The 19,484-nt window shown below is 43.5% G+C and overlaps 1 long non-coding RNA gene across 3 annotated transcripts in view; it reads left to right on the top strand.

The window, feature by feature from the left end:
- The first annotated feature begins 6,527 nt into the window (after positions 1-6,527).
- LOC307181264 overlaps positions 6,528-19,484 on the top strand; it is a 102,268-nt gene continuing 89,311 nt past the window's right edge. Inside the window, exons 1-3 of one of the 3 annotated variants that reach the window (XR_013826259.1) lie at positions 6,528-6,656; positions 11,315-11,392; positions 14,470-14,507. This is a non-coding gene — a long non-coding RNA (uncharacterized lncRNA). Of the gene's footprint in view, positions 6,657-11,314; positions 11,393-12,889; positions 12,940-14,469; positions 14,508-19,484 lie in introns of those variants that run through there. The other 2 variants (XR_013826260.1, XR_013826258.1) reach the window with 2 other exon arrangements.

The raw sequence follows: 19,484 nt of genomic DNA, 5'->3' as shown, positions 1-19,484 counted from the left end.
TTATCTGTGCTCATTTCAATCTCTGGTTTTATGCAGCACCCCAACTCACCTTTCTCCTTAAGCAAGCATAAGTTGGTTTTCTAAATTTGAGACCCTGTTCTGTTTTGGAATTCAGTTCCTGTGTAGCCAAGTTTACATTCCGTGTATTAGTGATATCTTATGATGTTTCTTTTTCTGTGTGACTTATTTCAGTTAGAATCATCGTACCTGAATCCACTCATTATGCTGCTACGGGCCTGATGACATAGATTTCATTGCTGAGTGATACTGCATTGTACGTAAGTACCACAAGTTCTTTATCCATTTTTCACTTTCTGTGATATTGAACTTGTACGGTAAACGAGGTTCTTGTAAACAGAGGCGTCCCAAACTTTGGGGTGGCTGTGTCTTTTTGATTTTAATTTCCCTAAGCTATAGGACCATAAGTGGAAGTGCCCTAGGCTCTGTTGCTTTGTTTTTTAGATGTTTCAGGAAACACCATACACTTCTCCCGAGTGTCTGTTGGCAATTTACATCCCGCCCATCAGCATAACAAGGCTCCCAGTTCTCCATGGCCTGTCCTGCCTTTCTGGATTTTACACTTTGTTCAGATGGCCCTTTTGACAGGGGGGAAGTGAGACTTCATTGTAGTGCAGATTTCCTTTGCAAGCTTGCTTGGTTGGCCAAAAAGGGCGTATGCGTTTTTTCCTGAATATATTCAGGAAAAAACGCATACGCCCTTTTTGGCCAAGTGCATCATTGTGGACGTTCTGCCTCTTTTCCTATGCTTTCAATGCAATTCCAGTCTACCTCCTGAAATCGGTTTCCTGCAATTCTGCCCCGCTTTCAAGTCCTCTTGGCAGCCTTACTTCAGTCTATTTTTGGACGATAGCTGTCATTTATAACTCTGCAGGTTTGTGAATTACAAGGCCCCTGAGCTCCTTTCTTCAACTCGCTTTCTTTTGAGCTGGCCACAACACCGCAGGATGGCTTCAGGCCCTAATCTTGTTCCGGCACGGCACGCTGAGCCTTTGGTTAATTCCTCTTCCTGGTGGGAAATGAGAGTTAAATTTGCCCGTCCAGACACCTCCAGCTAGTCTCTCATTGGTTCTCGCTATTCCTGTTCATCTTCCGCAGAAATTGCAAACTGGGCCAAACAGGAGGTTAAAGGGACTGACTCTCCAAGTCGGGAGAGTGTTAGTAAAGCTTCTGGAATGTTGCACCCAAGTACCAGGGTACGAAAACTGAGACATATTTGAACACGTCTCCCGATCACATGGTTGATCATACTCTAGGTTCCACATGCATGTTTTAGCTGAAGGAAGAATACCTTAAACCTGGGTAGTTGAAACCCGTGGAATGGGTACCATGCAATATGACTTCAAAGGGTCTTCATTTGCTCACCGAACCTCTCCAATCCTATCACTGCTGCGTTTATGCCCCTGTACACATGCTTGATTCTCTTTCGGAAATATAGCAATCCATAGGTTTTAAGATACTTACTAGTCAGGTACATTCTTAGGCGTTTAATATGCGGTGTTGAGTCCATTTCATTGAGCAAGGAGTAGCTCTTGTCTATTCCATATTTGGCTTAAGGAACTTTATCTGTGCTCATTTCAATCTCTGGCTTTATGCAGCACCCCAACTCACCTTTCCCCTTAAGCAAGCATAAGATGGTTTTGCAAATTTGAGACCCTGTTCTGTTCTGTAATTCTGTTCCTTTGTTGCCAAGTTTACATTCCGTGTATTACTGATATCTTATGATGTTTCTTTTTCTGTGTGACTTATTTCAGTTAGAATCATCATACCTGAATCCACTCATTGTGCTGCTAAGGGCCTGATGACATAGATTTCATTGCTGAGTGACATTGCTTTGTACGTAAATACCACAACTTCTTTATCCATGTTTCACTTTCTGCAATGTTGAACTTGTACTGTAAACGAGGTTATGTAAACAGAGGCGTCCCAAACTTTGGGGTGGCTGTGTCTTTTTGATTTTAATTTCCCTAAGCTATAGGACCATAAGTGGAAGTGCCCTAGGCTCTGTTGCTTTGTTTTTTAGATGTTTCAGGAAACACCATACACTTCTCCTGAGTGTCTGTTGGCAATTTACATACCGCCCATCAGTATAACAAGGCTCCCAGTTCTCCATGGCCTGTCCTGCCTTTCTGGATTTTACACTTTTTTCAGATGGCCCTTTTCACCGGGGGGAAGTGAGACTTCATTGTAGTGCAGATTTCCTTTGCAAGCTTGCTTGGTTGGCCAAAAAGTGCGTATGCGTTTTTTCCTGAATATATTCAGGAAAAAACGCATACGCCCTTTTTGGCCAAGTGCATCATTGTGGACGTTCTGCCTCTTTTCCTATGCTTTCAATGCAATTCCAGTATACCTCCTGAAATCGGTTTCCTGCAATTCTGCCCCACTTTCAAGTCCTCTTAGCAGCCTTACTTCAGTATATTTTTGGACGATAGCTGTCATTTATAACTCTGCAGGTTTGTGAATTACAGTGCCCCTGAGCTCCTTTCTTCAACTCGCTCTCTTTTGAGCTGGCCGCAACACAGCAGGATGGCGTCAGTCCCTAATCTGGTTCCGGCACGGCACGCTGAGCCTTTGGTTATTTCCTCTTCCTGGTGGGAAATGAGAGTTAAATTTGCCCGGCCAGACACCTCCAGCTAGTCTCTCATTGGTTCTCCCTATTCCTGTTAATCTTCCACAGAAATTGCAAACTGGGCCAAACAGGAGGTTAAAGACGCTGACTCTCCAAGTGGGGAGAGTGTTAGTAAAGCGTGTGGAATGTTGCACCCGAGTACCAGGGGAGGAAAACTGAGACATATTTGAACACATCTCCCGTTCACACGGTTGATCATACTCTGGGTTCCACATGCATGTTTTAGCTGAAGGAAGAATACCTTATACCTGGGTAGTTGAAACCCGTGGAATGGGTACCATGCAATATGACTTCAAAGGGTCTTCATTTGCTCACCGAACCTCTCCAATCCTATCACTGCTGCGTTTATGCCCCTGTACACACGCTTGATTCTCTTTTGGAGACATAGCAATCCATAGGTTTTAAGATACTTACTAGTCAGGTACATTCTTAGGCGTTTAATATGGGGTGTTGAGTCCATTTCGTTGAGCAAGGAGTAGCTCTTGTCTATTCCATATTTGGCTTAAGGAACTTTATCTGTGCTCATTTCAATCTCTGGTTTTATGCAGCACCCCAACTCACCTTTCTCCTTAAGCAAGCATAAGATGGTTTTCTAAATTTGAGACCCTGTTCTGTTTTGGAATTCAGTTCCTGTGTAGCCAAGTTTACATTCCGTGTATTAGTGATATCTTATGATGTTTCTTTTTCTGTGTGACTTATTTCAGTTAGAATCATCGTACCTGAATCCACTCATTATGCTGCTACGGGCCTGATGACATAGATTTCATTGCTGAGTGATACTGCATTGTACGTAAGTACCACAAGTTCTTTATCCATTTTTCACTTTCTGTGATATTGAACTTGTACGGTAAACGAGGTTCTTGTAAACAGAGGCGTCCCAAACTTTGGGGTGGCTGTGTCTTTTTGATTTTAATTTCCCTAAGCTATAGGACCATAAGTGGAAGTGCCCTAGGCTCTGTTGCTTTGTTTTTTAGATGTTTCAGGAAACACCATACACTTCTCCCGAGTGTCTGTTGGCAATTTACATCCCGCCCATCAGCATAACAAGGCTCCCAGTTCTCCATGTCCTGTCCTGCCTTTCTGGATTTTACACTTTGTTCAGATGGCCCTTTTGACAGGGGGGAAGTGAAACTTCATTGTAGTGCAGATTTCCTTTTCAAGTTTGCTTGGTTGGCCAAAAAGAGCGTATACGTTTTTTACTGAATACAGGAAATATATTCAGGAAAATATATTCAGGAAATATATTCAGGAATATATTCAGGAAATATATTCAGGAAAAAACGAATACGCCCTTTTTGGGCAAGTGCATCATTGTGGACGTTCTGCCTCTTTTCCTATGCTTTCTATGCAATTCCAGTCTACCTCCTGAAATCCGTTTCCTGCAATTCTGCCCCGCTCTCAAGTCCTCTTCGCAGCTTTACTTCAATATATTTTTGGACGATAGCTGTCATTTATAACTCTGCAGGTTTGTGAATTACAGTGCCCCTGAGCTCGTTTCTTCAACTCGCTTTCTTGTGAGCTGGCCGCAACACCGTAGGATTGCTTCAAGCCCTAATTTGGTTCCGGCACGGCACGTTGATCCTTTGGTTAATTCCTCTTCCTGGTGGAAAATGAGAGTTAAATTTGCCCGTCCAGACACCTCCAGCTAGTCTCTCATTGGTTCTCCCTATTCCTGTTCATCTTCCACAGAAATTGCAAACTGGACCAAACAGGAGGTTAAAGGCACTGACTCTCCAAGTGGGGAGAGTGTTATTAAAGCGTCTGCAATGTTGCACCCAAGTACCAGGGGACGAAAACTGACACATTTGAATACGTTTCCCGATCACACGGTGGATCATACTCTGGGTTCCACATGCATGTTTTAGCTGAAGGAAGAATACCTTCAACTTGGAGAGTTGAGACCCATTGAATGGGTACCATGCAGTATGAATTCAAAGGGTCTGCATTTGCTCACCGAACCTCCACAATCCTATCACTTCTGCGTTTATGCCCCTGTTCACACGCTTGATTCTCTTTTGGAGACATAGCAATCCATAGGTTTTAAGATACTTACTAGTCAGGTACATCCTTAGGCGTTTAATATGCGGTGTTGTGTCCATTTCGTTGAGCAAGGAGTAGCTCTTGTCTATTCCATATTGGGCTTAAGGAACTTTATCTGTGCTCATTTCAATCTCTGGTTTTATGAAGAACCCCAACTCACCTTTACCCTTAAGCAAACATAAGTTGGTTTTCTAAATTTGAGACCCTGTTCTGTTCTGTAATTCAGTTCCTGTGTAACCAAGTTTAAATTCCGTGTATTACAGATATTTTATGATGTTTCTTTTTCTGTGTGACTTACTTCAGTTAGAATCATCATACCTGAATCCACTCATTGTGCTGCTAAGGGCCTGATGACATAGATTTCATTGCTGAGTGATATTGCTTTGTAAGTAAATACCACAAGTTCTTTATCCATTTTTTACTTTCTGTGATTTTGAACTTGTACTGTAAACGAGGTTCTTGTAAACAGTGGCATCCCAAACTTTGGGGTGGCTGTGTCTTTTTGATTTTAATTTCCCTAAGCTATAGGACCATAAGAGGAAGTGCCCTAGGCTCTGTTGCTTTGTTTTTTAGATGTTTCAGGAAACACCATACACTTCTCCCAAGTGTCTGTTGGCAATTTACATCCCGCCCATCAGCATAACAAGGCTCCCAGTTCTCCATGGCCTGTCCTGCCTTTCTGGATTTTACACTTTTTTCAGAAGGCCCTTTTGACTGGGGGGAAGTGAGACTTCATTGTAGTGCAGATTTCCTTTGCAAGCTTGCTTGGTTGGCCAAAAAGGGCGTATGCGTTTTTTCCTGAATATATTCAGGAAAAAACGCATACGCCCTTTTTGGCCAAGTGCATCATTGTGGACGTTCTGCCTGTTTTCCTATGCTTTCAATGCAATTCCAGTCTACCTCCTGAAATCGGTTTCCTGCAATTCTGCCCCGCTTTCAAGTCCTCTTGGCAGCCTTACTTCAGTATATTTTTGGACGATAGCTGTCATTTATAACTCTGCAGGTTTGTGAATTACAGTGCCCCTGAGCTCCTTTCTTCAACTCGCTTTCTTGTCACCTGGCCGCAACAGCGCAGGATGGCTTCAGGCCCTAATCTGGTTCCGGCACGGCACGCTGTGCCTTTGGTTAATTCCTCTTCCTGGTGGGAAATGAGAGTTAAATTTGCCCGTCCAGACACCTCCAGCTAGTCTCTCATTGGTTCTCGCTATTCCTGTTCATCTTCCGCAGAAATTGCAAACTGGGCCAAACAGGAGGTTAAAGGGACTGACTCTCCAAGTCGGGAGAGTGTTAGTAAAGCATCTGGAATGTTGCACCCGAGTACCAGGGTACGAAAACTGAGACATATTTGAACACGTCTCCCGATCACATAGTTGATCATACTCTAGGTTCCACATGCATATTTTAGCTGAAGGAAGAATACCTTAAACCTGGGTAGTTGAAACCCTTGGAATGGGTACCATGCAATATGACTTCAAAGGGTCTTCATTTGCTCACCGAACCTCTCCAATCCTATCACTGCTGTGTTCATGCCCCTGTACACATGCTTGATTCTCTTTCGGAGACATAGCAATCCATAGGTTTTAAGATACTTACTAGTCAGGTACATTCTTAGGCGTTTAATATGCGGTGTTGAGTCCATTTCGTTGAGCAAGGAGTAGCTCTTGTCTATTCCATATTTGGCTTAAAGAACTTTATCTGTGCTCATTTCGATCTCTCGTTTTAAGCAGCACCCCAACTCACTTTTCCCCTTAAGCAAGCATAAGTTGGTTTTCTAAATTTGAGACCCTGTTCGGTTCTGTAATTCAGTTCCTGTGTAGCCAAGTTTACATTCCGTGTATTACTGATATCTTATGATGTTTCTTTTTCTGTGTGACTTATTTCAGTTAGAATCATCATACCTGAATCCACTCATTGTGCTGCTAAGGGCCTGATGACATAGATTTCATTGCTGAGTGATATTGCTTTTTAAGTAAATACCACAACTTCTTTACCCATCTTTCACTTTCTGCGATGTTGAACTTGTACTGTAAACGAGGTTCTTGTAAACAGAGGCGTCCCAAACTTTGGGGTGGCTGTGTCTTTTTGATTTTAATTTCCCTAAGCTATAGGACCATAAGGGGAAGTGCCCTAGGCTCTGTTGCTTTGTTTTTTAGATGTTTCAGGAAACACCATACACTTCTCCCAAGTGTCTGTTGGCAATTTACATCCCGCCCATCAGCATAACAAAGCTCCGAGTTCTCCATGGCCTGTCCTGCCTTTCTGGATTTTACACTTTTTTCAGATGGCCCTTTTGACCGGGGGGAAGTGAGACTTCATTGTAGTGCAGATTTCCTTTGCAAGCTTGCTTGGTTGGCCAAAAAGGGCGTATGCATTTTTTCCTGAGTATATTCAGGAAAAAACGCATACGCCCTTTTTGGCCAAGTGCATCATTGTGGACGTTCTGCCTCTTTTCCTATGCTTTCAATGCAATTCCAGTCTACCTCCTGAAATCGGTTTCCTGCAATTCTGCCCCGCTTTCAAGTCCTCTTGGCAGCCTTACTTCAGTATATTTTTGGACGATAGCTGTCATTTATAACTCTGCAGGTTTGTGAATTACAGTGCCCCTGAGCTCCTTTCTTCAACTCGCTTTCTTGTGAGCTGGCCGCAACACCGCAGGATGGCTTCAGGCCCTAATCTGGTTCCGGCACGGCACGCTGAGCCTTGGGTTATTTCCTCTTCCTGGTGGGAAATGAGAGTTATACTTGCCCGTCCAGACACCTCCAGCTAGTCTCTCATTGGTTCTCGCTATTCCTGTTCATCTTCCGCAGAAATTGCAAACTGGGCCAAACAGGAGGTTAAATACGCTGACTCTACAAGTGGGGAGAGTGTTAGTAAAGCATCTGGAATGTTGCACCCAAGTACCAGGGGAGGAAAACTGAGACATATTTGAACACATCTCCCATTCACACGGTTGATCATACTCTGGGTTCCACATGCATGTTTTAGCTGAAGGGAGAATACCTTAAACCTGGAGAGTTGAGACCCGTGTAATGGGTACCATGCAATATGACTTCAAAGGGTCTTCATTTGCTCACCGAACCTCTCCAATCCTATCACTGCTGCGTTTATGCCCCTGTACACATGCTTGATTCTCTTTCGGAGACATAGGAATCCATAGGTTTTAAGATACTTACTAGTCAGGTACATTCTTAGGCGTTTAATATGCGGTGTTGAGTCCATTTCATTCAGCAAGGAGTAGCTCTTGTCTATTCCGTATTTGGCTTAAGGAACTTTATCTGTGCTCATTTCAATCTCTGGTTTTATGCAGCATGCCAACTCACCTTTACCCTTAAGCAAACATAATGTGGTTTTCTAAATTTGAGACCCTGTTCTGTTCTGTAATTCAGTTCCTGTGTAGCCAAGTTTACATTCCGTGTATTACTGATATCTTATGATGTTTCTTTTTCTGTTTGACTTATTTCAGTTAGAATTATCGTACCTGAATGCTCTCATTATGCTGCTACGGGCCTGATGACATAGATTTCATTGCTGAGTGATACTGCATTGTACGTAAGTACCACAAGTTCTTTATCCATTTTTCACTTTCTGCCATATTGAACTTGTACGGTAAACGAGGTTGTTGTAAACAGAGGCGTCCCAAACTTTGGGGTGGCTGTGTCTTTTTGATTTTAATTTCCCTAAGCTACAGGACCATAAGTGGAAGTGCCCTAGGCTCTGTTGCTTTGTTTTTTAGATGTTTCAGGAAACACCATACACTTCTCCCGAGTGTCTGTTGGCAATTTACATCCCGCCCATCAGCATAACAAGGCTCCCAGTTCTCCATGGTCTGTCCTGCCTTTCTGGATTTTTTACTTTTTTCAGATGGCCCTTTTGACCGGGGGGGAAGTGAGACTTCATTGTAGTGCAGATTTCCTTTGCAGGCGTGCTTGGTTGGCCAAAAAGGGCGCATGCGTTTTTTCCTGAATATATTCAGGAAAAAACGCATATGCCCTTTTTGGCCAAGTGCATCATTGTGGACGTTCTGCCTCTTTTCCTATGCTTTCAATGCAATTCCAGTCTACCTCCTGAAATCGGTTTCCTGCAATTCTGCCCCGCTTTCAAGTCCTCTTGGCAGCCTTACTTCAGTATATTTTTGGACGATAGCTGTCATTTATAACTCTGCAGGTTTGTGAATTACAGTGCCCCTGAGCTCCTTTCTTCAACTCGCTTTCTTTTGAGCTGGCCACAACACCGCAGGATGGCTTCAGGCCCTAATCTGGTTCCAGCACGGCACGCTGAGCCTTTGGTTATTTCCTCTTCCTGGTGGGAAATGAGAGTTAAATTTGCCCGTCCAGACACCTCCAGCTAGTCTCTCATTGGTTCTCCCTATTCCTGTTCATCTTCCACAGAAATTGCAAACTGGGCCAAACAGGAGGTTAAAGGCGCTGACTCTCCAAGTGGGGAGAGTGTTAGTAAAGCGTCTGGAATGTTGCACCCGAGTACCAGGTACGAAAACTGAGACATATTTGAACACGTCTCCCGTTCACATGGTTGATCATACTCTGGGTTTCACATGCATGTTTTAGCTGAAGGAAGAATACCTTAAACCTGGAGAGTTGAGACCCGTGGAATGGGTACCATGCAATATGACTTCAAAGGGTCTTCATTTGCTCACCGAACCTCTCCAATCCTATCACTGCTGCGTTTACGACTCTGTACACACGCTTGATTCTCTTTTGGAGACATAGCAATCCATAGGTTTTAAGATACTTACTAGTCAGGTACATTCTTAGGCGTTTAATATGGTGTGTTTATTCCATTTCGTTGAGCAAGGAGTAGCTCTTGTCTATTCCATATTTGGCTTAAGGAACTTTATCTGTGCTCATTTCAATCTCTGGTTTTATGCAGCACCCCAACTCACCTTTCCCCTTAAGCAAGCATAAGTTGGTTTTCTAAATTTGAGACCCTGTTCTGTTTTGGAATTCAGGTCCTGTGTAGCCAAGTTTACATTCCGTGTATTAGTGATATCTTATGATGTTTCTTTTTCTGTGTGACTTATTTCAGTTAGAATCATCGTACCTGAATCCACTCATTATGCTGCTATGGGCCTGATGACATAGATTTCATTGCTGAGTGATACTGCATTGTACGTAAGTACCACAACTTCTTTATCCATTTTTCACTTTCTGTGATATTGAACTTGTACGGTAAACGAGGTTCTTGTAAACAGAGGCGTCCCAAACTTTGGGATGGCTGTGTCTTTTTGATTTTAATTTCCCTAAGCTATAGGACCATAAGTGGAAGTGCCCTAGGCTCTGTTGCTTTGTTTTTTAGATGTTTCAGGAAACACCATACACTTCTCCCGAGTGTCTGTTGGCAATTTACATCCCGCCCATCAGCATAACAAGGCTCCCAGTTCTCCATGGCCTGTCCTGCCTTTCTGGATTTTATACTTTTTTTCAGATGGCCCTTTTGACCGGGGGGAAGTGAGACTTCATTGTAGTGCAGATTTCCTTTGCAAGTTTGCTTGGTTGGCCAAAAAGGGCGTATGCGTTTTTTCCTGAATATATTCGGAAAAAACGCATACGCCCTTTTTGGCCAAGTGCATCATTGTGGACGTTCTGCCTCTTTTCCTATGCTTTCAATGCAATTCCAGTCTACCTCATGAAATCGGTTTCCTGCAATTCTGCCCCGCTTTCAAGTCCTCTTGGCAGCCTTACTTCAGTATATTTTTGGACGATAGCTGTCATTTATAACTCTGCAAGTTTGTGAATTACAGTGCCCCTGAGCTCCTTTCTTCAACTCGCTTTCTTGTGAGCTGGCCGCAACACCGCAGGATGGCTTCAGGCCCTAATCTGGTTCCGGCACGGCACGCTGAGCCTTGGGTTATTTCCTCTTCCTGGTGGGAAATGAGAGTTAAACTTGCCCGTCCAGACACCTCCAGCTAGTCTCTCATTGGTTCTCGCTATTCCTGTTCATCTTCCGCAGAAATTGCAAACTGGGCCAAACAGGAGGTTAAATACGCTGACTCTCCAAGTGGGGAGAGTGTTAGTAAAGCATCTGGAATGTTGCACCCAAGTACCAGGGGAGGAAAACTGAGACATATTTGAACACATCTCCCGTTCACACGGTTGATCATACTCTGGGTTCCACATGCATGTTTTAGCTGAAGGGAGAATACCTTAAACCTGGAGAGTTGAGACCCGTGTAATGGGTACCATGCAATATGACTTCAAAGGGTCTTCATTTGCTCACCGAACCTCTCCAATCCTATCACTGCTGCGTTTATGCCCCTGTACACATGCTTGATTCTCTTTCGGAGACATAGGAATCCATAGGTTTTAAGATACTTACTAGTCAGGTACATTCTTAGACGTTTAATATGCGGTGTTGAGTCCATTTCATTCAGCAAGGAGTAGCTCTTGTCTATTCCATATTTGGTTTAAGGAACTTTATCTGTGCTCATTTCAATCTCTGGTTTTATGCAGCACGCCAACTCACCTTTACCCTTAAGCAAACATAATGTGGTTTTCTAAATTTGAGACCCTGTTCTGTTCTGTAATTCAGTTCCTGTGTAGCCAAGTTTACATTCCGTGTATTACTGATATCTTATGATGTTTCTTTTTCTGTGTGACTTATTTCATTTAGAATCATCATACCTGAATCCACTCATTGTGCTGCTACGGGCCTGATGACATAGATTTCATTGCTGAGTGATATTGCTTTGTAAGTAAATACCACAACTTCTTTATCCATTTTTCACTTTCTGCGATGTTGAACTTGTACTGTAAACGAGGTTCTTGTAAACAGAGCCCTTCCAAACTTTGGGGTGGCTGTGTCTTTTTGATTTTAATTTCCGTAGGCTATAGGACCTTAAGTGGAAGTGCCCTAGGCTCTGTTGCTTTGTTTTTTAGATGTTTCAGGAAACACCATACACTTCTCCTGAGTGTCTGTTGGCAATTTACATCCCGCCCATCAGCATAACAAGGCTCCCAGTTCTCCATGGCCTGTCCTGCCTTTCTGGATTTTTTACTTTTTTCAGATGGCCCTTTTGACCGGGGGGAAGTGAGACTTCATTGTAGTGCAGATTTCCTTTGCAAGTTTGCTTGGTTGGCCAAAAAGGGCGTATGCGTTTTTTCCTGAATATATTCAGGAAAAAACGCATACGCCCTTTTTGGCCAAGTGCATCATTGTGGACGCTCTGCCTCTTTTCCTATGCTTTCAATGCAATTCCAGTCTACCTCCTGAAATCGGTTTCCTGCAATTCTGCCCCACTTTCAAGTCCGCTTGGCAGCCTTACTTCAGTATATTTTTGGACGATAGCTGTCATTTATAACTCTGCAGGTTTGTGAATTACAGTGCCCCTGAGCTCCTTTCTTCAACTCGCTTTCTTGTGACCTGGCCGCAACACCACAGGATGGCTTCAGGCCCAAATCTGGTTCTGGCATGGCACGCTGAGCCTTTGGTTATTTCCTCTTCCTGGTGGGAAATGAGAGTTAAATTTGCCCGTCCAGACACTTCCAGCTAGTCTCTCATTGGTTCTCGCTATTCCTGTTCATCTTCTGCAGAAATTGCAAACTGGGCCAAACAGGAGGTTAAGGGGACAGACTCTCCATGTCGGGAGAGTGTTAGTAAAGCGTCTGGAATGTTGCACCCGAGTACCAGGGTACGAAAACTGAGACATATTTGGACACGTCTCCCGATCACATGGTGATGATACTCTAGGTTCCACATGCATGTTTTAGCTGAAGGACGAATACCTTAAACCTGGGTAGTTGAAAACCGTGGAATGGGTACCATGCAATATGACTTCAAAGGGTCTTCATTTGCTCACCGAACCTCTCCAATCCTATCACTGCTGCGTTTACGCCCCTGTACACATGCTTGATTCTCTTTTGGAGACATAGCAATCCATAGGTTTTAAGATACTTACTAGTCAGGTACATTCTTAGGCATTTAATATGGGGTGTTGAGTCCATTTCATTGAGCAAGGAGTAGCTCTTGTCTGTTACATATTAGGCTTAAGGAACTTTATCTGTGTTCATTTCAATCTCTGGTTTTATGCAGCACCCCAACTCACCTTTACCCTTAAGCAAGCATAAGTTGGTTTTCTAAATTTGACACCCTGTTCTGTTTTGGAATTCAGTTCCTGTGTAGCCAAGTTTACATTCCGTGTATTAGTTATATCTTATGATGTTTCTTTTTCTGTGTGACTTATTTCAGTTAGAATCATCATACCTGAATCCACTCATTATGCTGCTACGGGCCTGATGACATAGATTTCATTGCTGAGTGATACTGCATTGTACGTAAGTACCACAACTTCTTTATCCATTTTTCACTTTCTGTGATATTGAACTTGTACGGTAAACGAGGTTCTTGTAAACAGAGGCGTCCCAAACTTTGGGGTGGCTGTGTCTTTTTGATTTTAATTTCCCTAAGCTATAGGACCATAAGTGGAAGTGCCCTAGGCTCTGTTGCTTTGTTTTTTAGATGTTTCAGGAAACACCATACACTTCTCCGGAGTGTCTGTTGGCAATTTACATCCCGCCCATCAGCATAACAAGGCTCCCAGTTTTCCATGGCCTGTCCTGCCTTTCTGGATTTTATACTTTTTTTCAGATGGCCCTTTTGACCGGGGGGAAGTGAGACTTCATTGTAGTGCAGATTTCCTTTGCAAGTTTGCTTGGTTGGCCAAAAAGGGCGTATGCGTTTTTTCCTGAATATATTCAGGAAAAAACGCATACGCCCTTTTTGGCCAAGTGCATCATTGTGGACGTTCTGCCTCTTTTCCTATGCTTTCAATGCAATTCCAGTCTACCTCCTGAAATCGGTTTCCTGCAATTCTGCCCCGCTTTCAAGTCCTCTTGGCAGCCTTACTTCAGTCTATTTTTGGACGATAGCTGTCATTAATAACTCTGCAGGTTTGTGAATTACAGTGCCCCTGAGCTCCTTTCTTCAACTCGCTTTCTTGTGAGCTGGCCGCAACACCGCAGGATGGCTTCAGGCCCTAATCTGGTTCCGGCACGGCACGCTGAGCCTTTGGTTATTTCCTCTTCCTGGTGGGAAATGAGAGTTAAATTCGCCCGTCTAGACACCTCCAGCTAGTCTCTCATAGGTTCTCGGTATTCCTGTTCATCTTCCGCAGAATTGCAAACTGGGCCAAACAGGAGGTTAAAGGGACTGACTCTCCAAGTGGGGAGACTGTTAGTAAAGTATCTGGAATGTTGCACCCGAGTACCAGGGGAGGAAAACTGAGACATATTTGAACACGTCTCCCATTCACACGGTTGATCATACTCTGGGTTCCACATGCATGTTTTAGCTGAAGGAAGAATACCTTAAACCTGGAGAGTTGAGACCCGTGGAATGGGTACCATGCAATATGACTTCAAAGGGTCTTCATTTGCTCACCAAACCTCTCCAATCCTATCACTGCTGCGTTTATGCCCCTGTACACATGCTTGATTCTCTTTCGGAGACATAGCTATCCATAGGTTTTAAGATACTTACTAGTCAGGTACATTCTTAGGCGTTTAATATGGGGTGTTGAGTCCATTTCGTTGAGCAAGGAGTAGCTCTTGTCTATTCCATATTTGGCTTAAGGAACTTTATCTGTGCTCATTTCAATCTCTGGTTTTATGCAGCACCCCAACTCGCCTTTCCCCTTAAGCAAGCATAAGTTGGTTTTCTAAATTTGAGACCCTGTTCTGTTTTGGAATTCAGTTCCTGTGTAGCCAAGTTTACATTCCGTGTATTAGTGATATCTTATGATGTTTCTTTTTCTGTGTGACTTATTTCAGTTAGAATCATCATACCTGAATCCATTCATTGTGCTGCTAAGGGCCTGATGACATAGATTTCATTGCTGAGTGATACTGCATTGTACGTAAGTACCACAAGTTCTTTATCCATTTTTCACTTTCTGTGATATTGAACTTGTACGGTAAACCAGGTTCTTGTAAACAGAGGCGTCCCAAACTTTGGGGTGGCTGTGTCTTTTTGATTTTAATTTCCCTAAGCTATAGGACCATAAGTGGAAGTGCCCTAGGCTCTGTTGCTTTGTTTTTTAGATGTTTCAGGAAACACCATACACTTCTCCGGAGTGTCTGTTGGCAATTTACATCCCGCCCATCAGCATAACAAGGCTCCCAGTTCTCCATGGCCTGTCCTGCCTTTCTGGATTTTACACTTTTTTCAGATGGCCCTTTTGACCGGGGGGAAGTGAGACTTCATTGTAGTGCAGATTTCCTTTGCAAGCTTGCTTGGTTGGCCGAAAAGGGCGTATGCGTTTTTTCCTGAATATATTCAGGAAAAAACGCATACGCCCTTTTAGGCCAAGTGCATCATTGTGGACGTTCTGCCTCTTTTCCTATGCTTTCAATGCAATTCCAGTCTACCTCCTGAAATCGGTTTCCTGCAATTCTGCCCCGCTTTCAAGTCCTCTTGGCAGCCTTACTTCAGTATATTTTTGGACGATAGCTGTCATTTATAATTCTGCAGGTTTGTGAATTACAGTGCCCCTGAGCTCCTTTCTTCAACTCGCTTTCTTGTGAGCTGGCCGCAACACCGCAGGATGGCTTCAGGCCCTAATCTGGTTCCGGCACGGCACGCTGAGCCTTTGGTTAATTCCTCTTCCTGGTGGGAAATGAGAGTTAAATTTGCCCGTCCAGACACCTCCAGCTAGTCTCTCATTGGTTCTCGCTATTCCTGTTCATCTTCTGCAGAAATTGCAAACTGGGCCAAACAGGAGGTTAAAGGCGCTGACTCTCAAAGTGGGGAGAGTGTTAGTAAAGCGTCTGGAATGTTGCACCCGAGTACCAGGGGAGGAAAACTGAGACATATTTGAACATGTCTCCCGTTCACACAGTTGATCATACTCTGAGTTCCACGTGCATGTTTTAGCTGAAGGAAGAATACCTTAAACCTGGAGAGTTGAGACCCGTGTAATGGGTACCGTGCAATATGACTTCAAAGGGTCTTCATTTGCTCACCGAACCTCTCCAATCCTATCACTGCTGCGTTTATGCCCCTGTACACATGCTTGATTCTCTTTTGGAGACATAGCAATCCATAGGTTTTAAGATACTTACTAGTCAGGTACATTCTTAGGCGTTTAATATGGGGTGTTGAGTCCATTTCGTTGAGCAAGGAGTAGCTCATGCCTATTCCATATTTGGCTTAAGGAACTTTATCTGTGCTCATTTCAATCTCTGGTTTTATGCATCACCCCAACTCACCTTTCCCTTTAAGCAAGCATAAGTTGGTTTTCTAAATTTGAGACCCTGTTCTGTTCTGTAATTCAGTTCCTGTGTAGCCAAGTTTACATTCCGTGTATTACTGATATCTTATGATGTGTCTTTTCCTGTGTGACTTATTTCAGTTAGAATCATCATACCTGAATCCACTCATTGTGCTGCTAAGGGCCTGATGACATAGATTTCATTGCTGAGTGATACTGCATTGTACGTAAGTACCACAAGTTCTTTATCCATTTTATACTTTCTGTGATACTGAACTTGTACGGTAAACGAGGTTCTTGTAAACAGAGGCGTCCCAAACTTTGGGGTGGCTGTGTCTTTTTGATTTTAATTTCCCTAAGCTATAGGACCATAAGTGGAAGTGCCCTAGGCTCTGTTGCTTTGTTTTTTAGATGTTTCAGGAAACACCATACACTTCTCCCGAGTGGTTGTTGGCAATTTACATCCCGCCCATCAGCATAACAAGGCTCCCAGTTCTCCATGGCCTGTCCTGCCTTTCTGGATTCTACACTTTTTTCAGATGGCCCTTTTGACCGGGGGGAAGTGAGACTTCATTGTAGTGCAGATTTCCTTTGCAAGCTTGCTTGGTTGGCCAAAAAGGGCGTATGCGTTTTTTCCTGAATATATTCAGGAAAAAACGCATACGCCCTTTTTGGCCAAGTGCATCATTGTGGACGTTCTGCCTCTTTTCCTATGCTTTCAATGCAATTCCAGTCTACCTCCTGAAATCGGTTTCCTGCAATTCTGCCCTGCTTTCAAGTCCTCTTGGCAGCCTTACTTCAGTATATTTTTGGACGATAGCTGTCATTTATAACTCTGCAGGTTTGTGAATTACAGTGCCCCTGAGCTCATTTCTTCAACTCGCTATCTTTTGAGCTGGCCGCAACACCGCAAGATGGCTTCAGGCCCTAAGCAGGTTCCAGCTCGGCACGCTGAGCCTTTGGTTAATTCCTCTTCCTGGTGGGAAATGAGAGTTAAATTTGCCCGTCCAGACACCTCCAGCTAGTCTCTCATTGGTTCTCGCTAATCCTGTTCATCTTCCGCAGAAATTGCAAACTGGGCCAAACAGGAGGTTAAAGGGACTGACTCTCCAAGTCGGGAGAGTGTTAGTAAAGCATCTGGAATGTTGCACTCGAGTACCAGGGTACGAAAACTGAGACATATTTGAACACGTCTCCCGATCACATGGTTGATCATACTCTAGGTTCCACATGCATGTTTTAGCTGAAGGAAGAATACCTTAAACCTGGGTAGTTGAAACCCGGGAATGGGTACCATGCAATATGACTTCAAAGGGTCTTCATTTGCTCACCGAACCTCTCCAATCCTATCACTGCTGCGTTTATGCCCCTGTACACATGCTTGATTCTCTTTTGGAGACATAGCAATCCATAGGTTTTAAGATACTTACTAGTCAGGTACATTCTTAGGCGTTTAATATGTGGTTTTGAGTCCATTTCGTTCAGCAAGGAGTAGCTCTTGTCTATTCCATATTTGGCTTAAGGAACTTTATCTGTGCTCATTTCAATCTCTGGTTTTATGCAGCACCCCAACTCACCTTTCCCCTTAAGTAAGCATAAGTTGGTTTTCTAAATTTGAGACCCTGTTCTGTTCTGTAATTCAGTTCCTGTGTAGCCAGGTTTACATTCCTTGTATTAGTGATATCTTATGATGTTTCTTTTTCTGTGTGACTTATTTCAGTTAGAATCATCGTACCTGAATCCACTCATTATGCTGCTATGGGCCTGATGACATAGATTTCATTGCTGAGTGATACTGCATTGTACGTAAGTACCAGAAGTTGTTTATCCATTTTTCACTTTCTGTGATATTGAACTTGTACGGTAAACGAGGTTCTTGTAAACAGAGGCATCCCAAACTTTGGGGTGGCTGTGTCTTTTTGATTTTAATTTCCCTAAGCTATAGGACCATAAGTGGAAGTGCCCTAGGCTCTGTTGCTTTGTTTTTTAGATGTTTCAGGAAACACCATACACTTCTTCCGAGTGGCTGTTGGCAATTTACATCCTGCCCATCAGCATAACAAGGCTCCCAGTTCTCCATGGCCTGTCCTGCCTTTCTGGATTTTACACTTTTTTCAGATGGCCCTTTTGACCGGGGGGAAGTGAGACTTCATTGTAGTGCAGATTTCCTTTGTAAGCTTGCTTGGTTGGCCAAAAAGGGCGTATGCGTTTTTTCCTGAATAAATTCAGGAAAAAACGCATACGCCCTTTTTGGCCAAGTGCATCATTGTGGACGTTCTGCCTCTTTTCCTATGCTTTCAATGCAATTCCAGTCTACCTCCTGAAATCGGTTTCCTGCAATTCTGCCCCGCTTTCAAGTCCTCTTGGCAGCCTTACTTCAGTATATTTTTGGACGATAGCTGTCATTTATAACTCTGCAGGTTTGTGAATTACAGTGCCCCTGAGCTCCTTTCTTCAACTCGCTTTCTTGTGAGCTGGCCGCAACACCGCAGTATGGCTTCTGGCCCTAATCTGGTTCCAGCACGGCACGCTGAGCCTTTGGTTATTTCCTCTTCCTGGTGGGAAATGAGAGTTAAATTTGCCGTCCAGACACCTCCAACTAGTCTCTCATTGGTTCTCGCTATTCCTGTTCATCTTCCGCAGAAATTGCAAACTGGGCCAAACAGGAGGTTAAAGGCGCTGACTCTCCAAGTGGGGAGAGTGTTAGTAAAGCGTCTGGAATGTTGCACCCGAGTACCAGGGGAGGAAAACTGAGACATATTTGAACACGTCTCCCATTCACACGGTTGATCATACTCTGGGTTCCACATGCATGTTTTAGCTGAAGGAAGAATACCTTAAACCTGGATAGTTGAGACCCGTGGAATGGGTATCATGCAATATGACTTCAAAGGGTCTTCATTTGCTCACCGAACCTCTCCAATCCTATCACTGCTGCGTTTATGCCCCTGTACACATGCTTGATTCTCTTTCGGAGACATAGCAATCCATAGGTTTTAAGATACTTACTAGTCAGGTACATTCTTAGGCGTTTAATATGGGGTGTTGAGTCCATTTCGTTGAGCAAGGAGTAGCTCATGTCTATTCCATATTTGGCTTAAGGAACTTTATCTGTGCTCATTTCAATCTCTGGTTTTATGCATCACCCCAACTCACCTTTCCCCTTAAGCAAGCATAAGTTGGTTTTCTAAATTTGAGACCCTGTTCTGTTCTGTAATTCAGTTCCTGTGTAGCCAAGTTTACATTCCGTGTATTACTGATATCTTATGATGTGTCTTTTCCTGTGTGACTTATTTCAGTTAGAATCATCATACCTGAATCCACTCATTGTGCTGCTAAGGGCCTGATGACATAGATTTCATTGCTGAGTGATATTGCATTGTACGTAAGTACCACAAGTTCTTTATCCATTTTATACTTTCTGTGATACTGAACTTGTACGGTAAACGAGGTTCTTGTAAACAGAGGCGTCCCAAACTTTGGGGTGGCTGTGTCTTTTTGATTTTAATTTCCCTAAGCTATAGGACCATAAGTGGAAGTGCCCTAGGCTCTGTTGCTTTGTTTTTTAGATGTTTC

The sequence above is a fragment of the Stenella coeruleoalba genome (assembly GCF_951394435.1).
Source record: "Stenella coeruleoalba genome assembly, contig: scaffold_41, whole genome shotgun sequence".
Taxonomy (NCBI): Eukaryota; Metazoa; Chordata; class Mammalia; order Artiodactyla; family Delphinidae; genus Stenella; species Stenella coeruleoalba.
Note: the sequence above shows the minus strand (reverse complement) of the source record. Positions and strands in the feature narration are given on the sequence as shown.